Source organism: Pteropus vampyrus, unplaced genomic scaffold, assembly GCF_000151845.1.
Source record: "Pteropus vampyrus isolate Shadow unplaced genomic scaffold, Pvam_2.0 Scaffold1, whole genome shotgun sequence".
Lineage (NCBI taxonomy): Eukaryota > Metazoa > Chordata > Mammalia > Chiroptera > Pteropodidae > Pteropus > Pteropus vampyrus.
In genome coordinates this window covers 4710813-4724285 of record NW_011888782.1, presented here as the reverse complement: position 1 = coordinate 4724285, position 13473 = coordinate 4710813, and the positions used below count along the sequence as shown (strand labels likewise).

Below are 13473 nucleotides of genomic sequence, written 5' to 3'. Positions count from 1 at the left end.
AAGGATTGTGTCCATTCATAGGTATAACATTTCATTGGCCCACTATCAATTATGATTTTCCTATTGACAGAAATATGCCTGCAGGATATATTTCAATAGCATCTAATACCAGTTTCTAAGTCTTCAGTTTAACATATCATACTGTTAACAATACATGCATAGGAATATCCACCTCCCAAATGTGGCCCCCTCTATAGCTATATTTGGTGGAGTTAATGAGATCTTAGGAATGAGTTCTTTTGACAAAGGAAGTAATCTTTTGAGAGTTAAGAGACACAATACATTATCAACAAAGTTCCATCCAATTAGAAAAGCATGAAGACATTTCACATCTTTTCAGTTATCATTTTTAGATGATTTTAAACTTTCAGAATTTTTAAAAAGTTTAAGGGGGGTTATATGCTTAAAATAGGTTTTGACTTAGCATTTTTATTATAAACTCTAAATTGCAGTGCTGAATTCTGAATACTAAAATTCTGCCTGAATAAGTTTTAACATAACAAAAACTGCAGAGCCAAATTCTTCCTGCAGCAAAGATTCTTCTTCGTAGAAATTAATTTTAAAAGTTCATAACTATCAAAAAGCATTCTTCCACTGTGCCACAAATTTAAAACAGCTTTTGTTGTATCACATTCTTTTTAAATAGTTGCATGCAACTCTCTCTCTCTCTCTTTTTTTGGTCCCTGCTAAAAATATGTATAACTCAACCAACCTACTAAAATCAAAGCATTTTCAACTTTCTTTTTCCCACAGCTAAAATACAGCTTCTAGGATGAGAATCTGGAAGAGTCATTCTTCCTATATTCTTACTTAAATAGACAACATAGTTCTATTTGGACCCTTCATGATCAACTTCCTTCTGATGATTGCCTGATTAATACAAGGGGCAGTGGCAAAGGTCATGGTAAAATGATCTGAACCTGTCTTTAGACAACATTTTTTCATTTGTATAATGAATAGTGATATTCTGGGAATTTAGAACCTTGTTCTTTCAAAGTCAGTCATACTTCTATATCACATTTTTTTAAAAAAATACTGGCAGCAGTGCATCTCCTGTTTTTCTCATCCACATCCTCACCCAGCCACTAAAGAATTCTGAAAGCAGGATGAAATAGATCTCCTCTTAGGGAAATCCGGATGTCGTTTTCCTCAAGAGAGTGTTCTCAGCGCATGTGTTCAGTGATCTTGCCATTTACTAGATATTTCATCAGCTTGCCAAGAATGGGTCTGAGAGTCACCAATTCACAGATCTCCATTAAGCAGGTAAATCACATGTCCAATATATCAGTCCCTTGACTATATTTAAAGCTTTCTTATATCATAGAAACAGATGATTAAACTAAAAATAAAACAATCTACTTGGTGCGAGGTATTTAAAAGAGAGATTATCTACAAAAGAAACTTTGTTCTGGAAGTCTCCATTTTAAAAGATATGATGAAAATAGCTAACTAGCAACTCTCTACCTATCAGGTACCAGATATCTGTTGCTATAAACATACACGTAAAAAGCAGAGGACCTGACCCTTACCATTGGAAAAAAATTACCGTATGGGCTAGAGCCACAAATAAAACACATTAAATTTAAAGATGTTTTTAAGTCAAAATGTTAAGCATCTCTTTTTATGGCTTTGATCTATTCTGTTCTTCTCGATGAAATTCCTAATTCGAACTTTAATTAAAAGTGAGATATAATTTTAATGGCAGTTAGAAACACTAAATTTCTTCCAAATGGCAATGATAAAGGAAAATTCTAAATGTGAGATCACCAAAACAAATTTTAGGTTATGGTTTGGTGCTGAGAAATTAATATTCAAAATGTTTTATTGTATTCTCATTTAAGCAGTGGTTACAATACAGTGGTTATAAATACAACAAACTCCTATTTATTCATAGTATTTGAGGAACTGGGTAGCTTCCAGTTAAATGAAAAGTAAATCTGTTTTTTAAATAAATAAAAATGCCACACAAGCACACTTCCACTCCTGCATTCTGTCAGCATGTCCAACCTAGAAGGCTGGACCTCTCTACCCCCACCAGTAGCCAAGCCAGCGTGCAAGAGCCACGGAGAGGGCTCAGAGAACTTGCTTTCTTGCTCTTACTCTCTGTCTCTAATTTACATATCTTCCTTTTAATTTGTGGTTTATCTTTCCAGTTGTTAGGATTCTCAAGAAATACAAGTTTATCATATAATCATATTAAATAATAATTAACATCTTTATTTGGAAAACCCTAGGAATTAACATAATATTATGTCATATCATCTACAAAAGAAGAAAAATACACAAGGATTAACATATCTAATAAATGCAGTTTAAAAAAGTTAAATGGTATTCTAAAGCCATATTACTAAAGAAGTAATATATTCACTGGCCTTCTGAACAAGTCTTTCTGGAATCCAGAATCCAGAATCACGTGACTCAAGTATCTATCATATTCACATGCTATAAAATGGAATATTTTTAACACATAATAAAATAGCTAATCTATAGACAGTACATTAACAAAACATTATGGAAAAATTATTTTAATTTGTTTTAAAACACACAGGTTCTTTGCCTCACTGATTTTTCACCCACAGAGGCAATGAAGGGAAAAAAATATGTTGGTAAGAGCATATTCTGGTCATGTAAGTTTTAAACAGATGGTATATATGTGCATATATATGGGTATTAGTCATTTTATAATTTGCCTGAGTGAATTTTCAATTGATTTGCTAATACTTACACCACAGCTTCCAGAAAGTGCCATTTTGAAGTTCATATTCATAGAATCTTTGTGATGAGGATGCTCAGGAAAGAACATTCATTCGTGTGCTGCTACCTGATGCAACTCTTCCTCACTCTGAGGGAAGCACTTCCAGGAAAACAGGTGCCCACTCACCCAGATTCCAAAAAAGGTCAGTCATAAAAAGCACGTCTTTTTTGTAAGCCAACTATATAAGCCACAGAATTAATACTCTAAAGGAAGGCTAAATATTAAAGAGTTAAGCATACAACTTAAATAGTCACAAAAACAGCAAAAAGAATAACTCAAAAGGAAAAAAAAAGAAATTATAAGGATAAAAAAATAATTGAGATAAAAACAAATTAATGAAACAGAAAAGGCATACAATAGAGCAACAGAGATCAACAAAGCCACAAATTGGCTGTTTAAAAAGGCTGTGAAACTGATAAACCACAGGCAAGCCTGATAAAGAAAAAAGAAAGAAACATTACTAGTAATAAAAAAACGGACAATTTCATATGTTGTGATTGTCAAAAGGTAAGAGAATATGATAAACGTTACTTCAATAAATTTGAAAACTTATGCAAAACAAGCCTCAGAACCTCAATTGCACTATTTTCTATGAAATCATTATTTAGTAATTTAAATTCTGGCTCCAAATAAGTGAATTCAGGTTTTTGGTTCAAAGGAATAAAACTAAAAATGTTTATCTACAATATTTAATATCTAAGTATTATGATTTGAAAACTTATGCAAAACAAGCCTCAGAACCTCAATTGCACTGTTTTCTATGAAATCATTATTTAGTAATTTAAATTCTGGCTCCAAATAAGTGAGTTCAGGTTTTTGGTTCAAAGGAATAAAACTAAAAATGTTTATCTACAATATTTAATATCTAAGTATTATGATTTGTAAATGCTCTAAATTTTTACTTAATCCAGAGTTTTCCTATTGTATTTCTATTTAGTTTTTGGGATTAGTCGCTAAGTATAAAGTGACTAGAATTTAATAACTTTCTGAAACTTGACTGACATGACCCCTGTACTTTTATATTTAGTATTAACCTTGAGCAGACATATAACTGCTTTGCTCCAGGGCTAGGTAAGTGCAAGAACAATAAAGTCAAAGCACTATATAGTCGGAGAGATTTCAGCCCCTTACTATAGAGATAAACTTAGAACCAATGAGGTAAGGCAACTCGCCCAAGTTGTTATATTACCTTAGTTTTTTCCCCCCAACACAGAAAGTCATGATAATTCTGTTCTCTGTGAAACATAATTCTGTCCCATTACCTTCAATATTAAGATAACAGGAAGCTATTGCTAAAAATCCAATGTGCATCTCTCTGTAATATACTATTTAGAATCATCATCACAGCCATTGGTATTAAGGGGAATTTCCATACATTAGGTAAAAATATTATTTTATGCACAAAAAATTTCCATTGTTTTGACACTTCTCTCCTTTCATCTTCCTGGTTTAAATGCCTTGACTGTAAAGTTCATGGTGACAATTTGCTCTTTCCTATAATAATCTGGCACGATTTTATAGTCTTATTTTAGCTTCTCAGATTAAGGGTACAAATGAAGATGGTGGTGAAAAATCCTCCTTTGAATCTGCAGTTATACAAAAGCTATATAAAAAGTCAAATAGCAGCACAAGTAAGAAAGAAGGAAAATATTCGGCAATCATCCAAAATTTTTGGTATATAATACTGAATTTCCAAATTATGAGACAATTGAATAATTCACATAAGAAAACTGAAATTTAGCCTTATAGGATCAAAATATCAAGATGCAGTTCCCCTTTTGCCTAAGTTCCCAAGATGACTGCTACAATGTCTTTCATGCTACCTGATCTTTTTCAGTGTGACCTTACTACTCCCCTGTCCAAAAGTGGAGTCTTATTCCCCTTTCCTTGAATCCAGGCTTGCCTATGATTCACTTGTAACTAAAAGAATGCAGCAGAAGTGACTCAGTGTGACATCTGAGACTAGGTCAGAAGAGGCCATGCAGCTTCCACCTGGTTCTTTTGGGAGACTTGCTGTAAAGGACATTCAGCGGCCTGAGACCATCATGTTGGAAAGGCACTCAGGCCACATACAGGCACTCAGCTGAACCCAACCTTCCCATTTTCCCCACAAACTTGACATGTGAGTGAGGAAGCCATCTTGGAAGTGGACGCTCCAGCTTCAGCCCAGTGTTCAGAGTCGCCTAGCCATGTGAGTCTTCCCAGTTGAGGTCCAGATGTCAGAAAGCAAGGACTAGCCACCCCGGATGCGTCCTATCCAAATTGCTGACCCAAAGAACCCATGATCAAAATAAAATGGATATTATTCCATGCCACTAAGTTAAGGTAGTTTGCTATATAGCTGTAGATAACCAGAAGAGTGTGTTTTGGCCAAAAAAAAACAGAAACAAAAAAAAACTAAAATTCTACATTACTGCTCAGCCTACTCATAGAACTAACTCTTTATTGGCTAGGTAGTCCGATAGACCAGAAGGCTAAAATCACTCTTCAGACCTGACCCTAACTGAAAGTCGGATCAATCCATTAGCACACAGAGGATGTCTGTCCTTAACAAGATGGGACCGTGTTCTATGCACATCCGGATTGTGAAGAACAGAAAAGGACTACATACCAGGAAAAGGCTGGGCCAGGGAAGGAAGGGCCTTTTATAGCACAGCTATCTCACTCTCCAGTCACTGCCAGGCAACCTACTAAGGAAACCAGGAGTCTCCAAGGGGCGCACAAGACAAAGAACACAGGCGAGGGGAGAGGGGCAGATAAAGAACACACGAGTTGTTCCTTTATCCTTTGAGGTACAGGATGACACATGGTTAATGTACGACCACAAAAGAGAGAAAATAATTTACCATGCAGACTTGAACACAAAAGAGAAAAAATCAAATATTTTAACTACCTTTTATTTTTCAAAATTCTGTTGATAATATATTTACATTTTAAGTCTCTAAGTAATTTGTGTCAAAATAATTGCAAACTTCATCACCAATTATTTGGATTTTTTCTCTAAATAAAAAGATGATAATTATATGAAGTACATTCATTTGGTGCCGCAATACCATGGACTCTTTTATATGGATGATACTAATCTTCTTTTAGAAATAACATATCGGATGTTCACAGCAGTATATTATTCCTGGAGTTTTGGCAGTAACAAATTCGAATGCCAAGCTGCAGAATATATTTTTCTATCAGAAGTAGTTCCAGGAGCGACTACTTCTCTTGACCATTTGTCCACTCTACAGACCATTTTCTTATTTCCCTTTTCCAATATTTCAGGAAAGATACTTCTAGTAGATGCGCAAATTAATTCACTACAGAAACCCATCAGCTTTGGCAAAATCTATAACTCAACAAGGGATATTACTTTTTCTTGATCAAAACCAGTGAGAAACAACTAGTTGAAAAGGCAAAATACTTGGTTTCTCATTGTTTTAAAAAGCTGAATAATCAATCCCACATTCCTCATCGTTCCCCAAATTTGTCAGGTTTACTAAGTCAAGTTTACCTGTTATTTTTAGTGCTATAGTATTAAAGTACTATATAGAGATAATAATCTGCAAAAACAAAACAAAACCCAAACAAACAAATAAAAAAACAAACAAAAACTTTCGGTCAGATCAAAATACGGAATGCTTTTCAAGATTACAGGTGCCTACGAAGCATGTTTTGTTTTAACTAATTAAAAGTAATAGAAACCTTAACACACTATTTGAGATGCTCAAGAACCACTTCCTGAGGTATGAGCAAGATGGGCCTGGATTTTCTTAATGATATTTATTCCATTCTATGCTTAAATGTAAATCGAATCAGGTCTCTCTCGTTTTCTCTCTAACTTTTCCTCTTACCTCTTCTCTCTCCCTTTCACAAAGTTATGAGTGGTCGATGAGTGAACATTGTCCTTTCCCCTACATTAAACTTGGCTTGACCTCAAAAAAGAACCTTTCTAAAATAACCAGTTTTCCATAGTTCGAACGATGAATTTGAAAGGAAAAACAAAACAGCATAAACAGGATAAATCAATGAGAAGTAATTTCCTAAAGACAGAAATGAAAAATTACCTGACTAAAAAGAAGTCGTAAAATTAAAGGAAAAATATTAGAGCAGCAAAGAAACCAATCAGAGAATATATCTATATCACAGAGAAGTAACTGCTTTCAACACCATAAAAACTCATGAATTATGGAACATGGATAGCTCTAACTTGAAATATGTACTGAAAAATTTCAGAGGTTCTAATAGCAAATACACATTGGCTTTCTCCATGTTAGGATTTGGCTAAATACTAACATAAAGCTATGTGAACGTTAATACTCAGAACTCTCACTCTCATAAATAAAAAAAGGCAAGGTGAGAATAAACATGAAGATTTCTATGAGGTCTTAAGTAACTTCTAGGCCTTGAATTAAAAGAATTAACCTCCGTCTGCGGCCATGCCACCCTAAACACACTCAATCTCATCTGATCTCGGAAACTAAGCAGGGTCAGGCCTGGTTAGTACTTGGATGGGAGACCACCTAGGAAGACCTGGTGCTGTAGGCATAAAAAAAAAAAAAGAATTAACCTCATAGAAGAATGTTCACTAATGTTATGCATTGTTTGATTTATGTTAATTTTTCTTTACCATCTTATAAAAGATATGTTTTAATTGATTTATTCCAACATCCACTAATACATTAACTTTATAAGCAGGTGAAATCTTCATTCCCCTAAATTAAAAGTACTGTTTTACAATTTTAAGCGATAGTTTATGAGTTTATCTTTAAATCTTTAAACCACACATATTCTCTAAATTTGGTAACAGAAGACTCTCTAACAAATTCTATAAGAAGTTTTAATCGTTCACTTATGCTACAGTGTAATTTCATGAAAACTTAAGATTTATCAAACTCTATTCAAAAATTAAAGATACCTGCATGTTTTAATTCAGTAAAACTGGACCGCCGGAGAAAAAAACTTGAAAATTCAAATTTATCATGGAAGTATACTAATATGTTAATTAGTAAGCTCATAATTAAACTCAACATAATAATTTTAATGATGGGTGAACTTAAGGAATATATCTTTTGAAAACTCATCTTTCTGCTAGATAACATTAGTGTTTGAGAAAGTTAAACTGAATTAGTATACTTCGCCCTAATTCCTCTCCTAACTTTTATATATATAAATATTTCTCCATATACAAAATGTACTTTATTATCCTCATGAAAACTTTATAGACTATATGAAGATCTATGTTAGAGTTACTTTAATTTTCTCTCCAACTAAGTTCCTCCCCAACTCACAACTAAAACCATTTCTCCTAAGTAATGGCATACACCAAAAGTTCCACATTAATCAAGAAGAAAAAGATAAATGTTGATGAAATACGGTTGAACTGCGTTTTGTAGTTACCAAATTGAAAACAGTATGACAATACATACCATGGTTGCTACAGATTCCTGGTATCAGAGGAATCTGGCAAGTCATATTGAAGAAAACATTTTAAAAAGAAAAAGATTATGGTGGATGTTACATTAATGCTATAGTCTCTATATTTCAATAATCTGAAATGAGTCATCTGTTACATTTTTACAACAAGAACAAAATTTACAGGCAGATCTTTTTTACTTCCATGAAACTCTAAATCCAGCACCTCAGGCACTCCATTCAAAACGATTATAAGTTTTGTATTGTTTTGTAGCAACATACTATTATAAAAAGGACTTCATGAAAGCTAAATTATACACATATGTATACAAATATATTTATATATTCATATTCTATTTAGTGATTGGATTTCCCATACTCAAAGCAAAGTCACTTTACATTTCGCAAAATCTTTGACAAAATTTAAACATTTTCCTTATAGTCAAATTTAAGATATTATTTCAAGCAAATGTATCAGAAAGTAGTAAACCATTAAAATGTTAATTTATTCTTTTACTAATCATAATAATTCCAGCAAGATAGGAATCCTACTTTCTAAGTGAACACATTAGTAAGCCCACAGAAGAATCTCAAAAGCTAAAGGATATAGTACACTCCTACAATCAAAATTTCAACTAATGACAGACTGAGGGGAGGGGGAATGGGGGACTGGGGGAATGGGGGACTAGGAGAATGGGGTAAAGGGTTAAAGAAGTAGAAATCAGTAGTTGATAGATGGTCATGGGGATGGGGAGCACGGCACAAGGAATGCAGATAGCATTAATATACTGCCTAGGTGGAAAACGAGAGGTGAGAAGGAGCAATTGGGAGATCATTTTATAAACTATATAAATGTTTAATCAATGTACTGTATGCTTGAAACTAATAAAAAAAATAAATTAAAAAAAAAAATTTCAGCTAGTAAGAAGTGCCCCGTGAGAAGGGCTGGGCTTGTTAACCAAAGGAGAGGAAGGACATTTCTGGAAAAGGGCACAGAATACACAACTAAAGAGATAATAAGTGACTGCAGTCTGTGAGTCCCAGTCTGGCTAGAACAGAGGGTTAACAAGCAGCAGGAAAGAATCCTAAAGAAACACCAAGAACAGATGGGGAGTGTCCTGAAAACCAAGAAGATAGCAGGGCTCTTGCCTAAAAGCAAAGGGAATCGTAGAACTGTTGAGTGAAGAATTTTACAAAGTAGTGTTACAGGAGCATTAATCTGTAAATTATCTGAAAAAGCATCTGGGGGGAAGGGAGAGGGACAGGAGGCAGGGAGACTGATTCTTATAATGATCCAAGTATACAGTGACAAGAGCCTAGTACCAGCATCAAAAAAATGGGACAGACATGGGGGACAACGAGAACACAGTCAGCTAGTCTTGTGACACAAACATCTCCAGAATGGTTTTGTCTGTTTGAAAGGTTGATTTGTTTGGTTAGGAAGTACATCTTCACAGATCTAACTAGGATTCACCTCACAGTCATTAGTTATTCAGTATTGCGTATTTATTTTTTTTAAGCAAAGAAAGCAGAATAACTCAAAAAAGCAGAATAACCCAGGGGAGAGCACCTGGTCTCACAGTCAGGAGCCCACAAACCTATTTTTGGCTTTCTGAACAATGTAGCTCATTGCCTTGTACAACCAAATAGGTCTCAGTTCTCTTCAAAGAAAAATGGTAGAGCAAACTGCTATGAGTCACGAAATGTTATTGGGGTGAGGAAACAAACAAATTCAAAACTGTGAAATAAAATGCTTGGAACTAAAACTACTATACAGAATCGAACCACTCACAAGTAATATTTTCTAAATGATACTAGATGGACTTTCAATTTTGATGTGTTGTTTTTTTTGGTTTTTTTTTTTTGATGAGGGTGCCGATGTCCAAACATATCAGTGTCAAATTCTCCATTTTACCTACTTAGGATCATCTTTCCATATCTGTTTTTACTTCTAAGGCTGAAATTCAATCACAATTGTGACATAATTTTGAAACATTATATGGCTATTTTAAAAAAACTGATAAGCAAAATATTTCCATAAACAAATTCAAATTAAATATTTAAATGAAAAATAATTTAAAAGTTGCACTAAACCACTGGGCAGGTTGTCTATGAGGCAAGGAAGGCATCCATATACTAGCTATACAAACAAAGGGACAAATAAATAATAATTTTCATTTCTCATGAAAATTAATCATAAGACAGTTCAGGTTTTCTTCTGTCCATTAAGTTAATGACATGAACTCTGAGTTCAGCACCTGAAAATAACAAAAGTGCAGCTTATAGGTTATTAGCTAGTTGGGGAAGGAGGTTCTGAACTTCTGTTTCTTGAATACCTGGGTTTGTTCAAAATAAACATAGTCTAACATATGAGTTAGATTTAAATTTCCTAGAACTAGAGAGACAAATTAAGTGAATTCTAAAAATACTCTGGAATATTCTTTTTCTGCCCCTTAGTTCTGAATTGTCTCCTTATCTCCCATTAAGCTATGACATTTTAAAAATTATGTAAATATAAATTTAAAATACATTAATGTAAAATAGTAGTGAAAACTTGAGAGTCTGATAACACCTGCGTTCAAATCAAAGCTGTGCCTATTACTAACTATATAATAAGGATAATATCTCCAACACACTCTCAGATTCTAGATATATTTTGAAAATAGAACCAAAGGATCTATAAATTGGATTTGGCATATGAGGGAAAGAGAAGAGTCAAAGAGATCCCGAGACCTGAACAAGAAGAAGGCTGTCATCGAATTGAGACAGGGAAGGCTGCGGATGGAAAGGCAAAAGGGCAGTTGTGCTTGAGACATAAGTGGAGAAATCTAGTAGGAAGCTGAATATACAAGCCTGGACTATGGAAGACATACTGGGCTGGAGATACAAATGTGGGAGTGGCTGACATATAGATGACAACTTAAAACCACAGAGACAGGATGAGCTCATCAAACAACTATAAACAGATAGAAAAAAAAAAAAAAAACAGATAAAAAAGACCGAGATCACTACAACATTTTGAAGTCAAAGAGAAGAGGAGTAACCAGCAAAGGGGACTGAAAAGACTGCTTAGTGAGACAATAGGAAAACTGGGAAAATAGGGAGCCATGAAAACCAAGTGGAATAAGTATATCAAGCCAGGAAATGATCACCATGTCATATGCTACTGATGGGTGAAGTAAAAGGAGGACTGACTACTGATTGAGGATTTAAAACTTAGTGACTTTTACAAGCACAGCTCTGGTGAATAATGAAGGTAAAAACCTAAATGGAGTGGGCTTAAGAAAAAAATGGGAACAAGGAATTAGAGCTATTTAGCATAGACAATTCTTCAAGTTGTTTTCTGCAAAGGGAGACAAAGAATTTGGGCAGTAGCTAGAGGAAACGTGGCTTCAAGAGAAAACACGGAAGAAATTCAGAATGTTTGATGCTGACAAGAATGATCCAGTAGAAAATGAAAACTGACTCTACAGGAGGGAAGAACTGTTATATGAATGAGCTGAGTACTCAAGAGGAATTGCGCTCTTCTGCCCGAATGGAGAGAAACAGGCTAGTTCATCTTGGTCACGCTAGGGAAAACAGATTGTGTGGGTGCAATGCTGATAAACAGGTAGACGTCATAGTTGGCCATGACCAAATAACAATAATAGTAATCGGGCAGGCTAATCCTATTGTTTCTTAGGGATGTGAAGAGAAAAGAAACCACCTTAAACTTTAAATTTCCTAATTTCCTAAAAGAGACAGGATTTAACCCGATATAGGCTGCTTTAACCCAGAAAAGGCAGATTCATTTTTGACATATTCCTGCCTTTTGCTGAATAGGAATGGAGGTCAGAGGAATATTAAATCAGTTATAGAATATAAAAGAAGTTACAAACTATAAAAGAAGCATCTCTAAGTTGTAGTGTTCAAATTTCAAGCCCAGGACACATAAAAGTTAATATCCTTGTTCCTAATTGTCTTCATTAGTCATAGTCTGCTTGAGGCACCTTAACTTGATGATCTCAAAGATATTCAATAAGAAAATAGTAACAGTAAGAATAAAATAATGAAACAATAATAAAAAAAAATTCAGTGCTTTGGTGTGCCTAATCCTGTGCTAAATGCTGTGATACACCCGTTCTCATTAAATCAGCACTGTAGTCTACCAAAGTGCTATTATTATTATTGCCTTTTCAAAGATGAAGAAGCTACAAATAGAGAAGTTATGTAACTTGCCCAACAGTAAGTGGTAGAGTTAGAATTCAAACCCAGCTTCTCATTATCAAGAAACAGCAAAAGCCTGTATGTTAAGAGTATACATTTTAAGTTATCGCATCAAGAACTCAGCCCAAGAACATCGACATGGTTAACAATTGTTTAAATGTATTAGACAAAATCATGAAAATACTGATCTCTTCAATTGGCAAAATATTTCTTTTACCCAAGTTCAGCAGGTGGATAACATAAACCCTTCTAGATACTCCTGAGACTCGGAGATAACCATGGTCTGCCCTCTGGGATGTTATCATATACTAACATTACTTTTATAATAAAAGGAAAAATTGAAAGAAAGCTAAAGCACACTTTATTCCAAATATCTAGTTAACTTAGATGCCACGATGCTTATCACACATTACCATACTTTTCCAATTCAGACATTATCCAAAAATAAATGTTAAGTTGATCCACTATATATTTACAATAGTCTCTGCCACCATTATATTTTAACTTTATTCTCATCTAAAAAAGCAAGCTATCTTTAAGCCCTGTGTCAAAAATGTATAATAAACCACAACCTGGGACACACATCAATTCCCAACATCTCCCTGAGGCTCCCTACCTCCAAGACAGTCAATGTTTATCACTCCACCAAACATACTGTGCTATGCTGTTCACAGGTCTTTGCTCATGCTATTTCTTTGCCTGTAGTTCTCTACCAAGAGTAGATGCCATTGGTGTCCTGCCCAAATCCCCCAACTGCTCTAAGTGTTGGCTGTTAATAGCTCTCAACTAACCGTAGAATGTATGACCTCTTGCCCACAGGCAATGAGTGAGTGACATGGATGGAGATTAAAAGAGACTTAAGAGACACATCAACCAACTGCAATATGTGGGACCTGATCTGGACCTTAAGTTAAAAAACTATATATTTTTAAAGACAATTGGATATTGGACATCTGAACACTGATTAGATATTTGATATTAAGAAAATGTTATCTTTTAGGTATAACAAAGATATTGCCATTTGTATAAATATTATGGATAATATGGTATCTGATATTTGCTTTAAAATGATACAGGATGAGAATAAGTGGGTAGGAATACAGAAGAAA

The 13473-nt window shown here is 34.3% G+C and overlaps 1 protein-coding gene and 1 pseudogene across 1 annotated transcript in view; one reads left to right on the top strand and one right to left on the bottom strand.

Moving 5' to 3' along the window:
- PLCL2 (phospholipase C like 2) overlaps positions 1-13473 on the bottom strand; it is a 167649-nt gene that overhangs the window by 131802 nt on the left and 22374 nt on the right. The window lies entirely within an intron of this gene.
- On the top strand, positions 7173-7291 carry LOC111736281 (annotated as a pseudogene).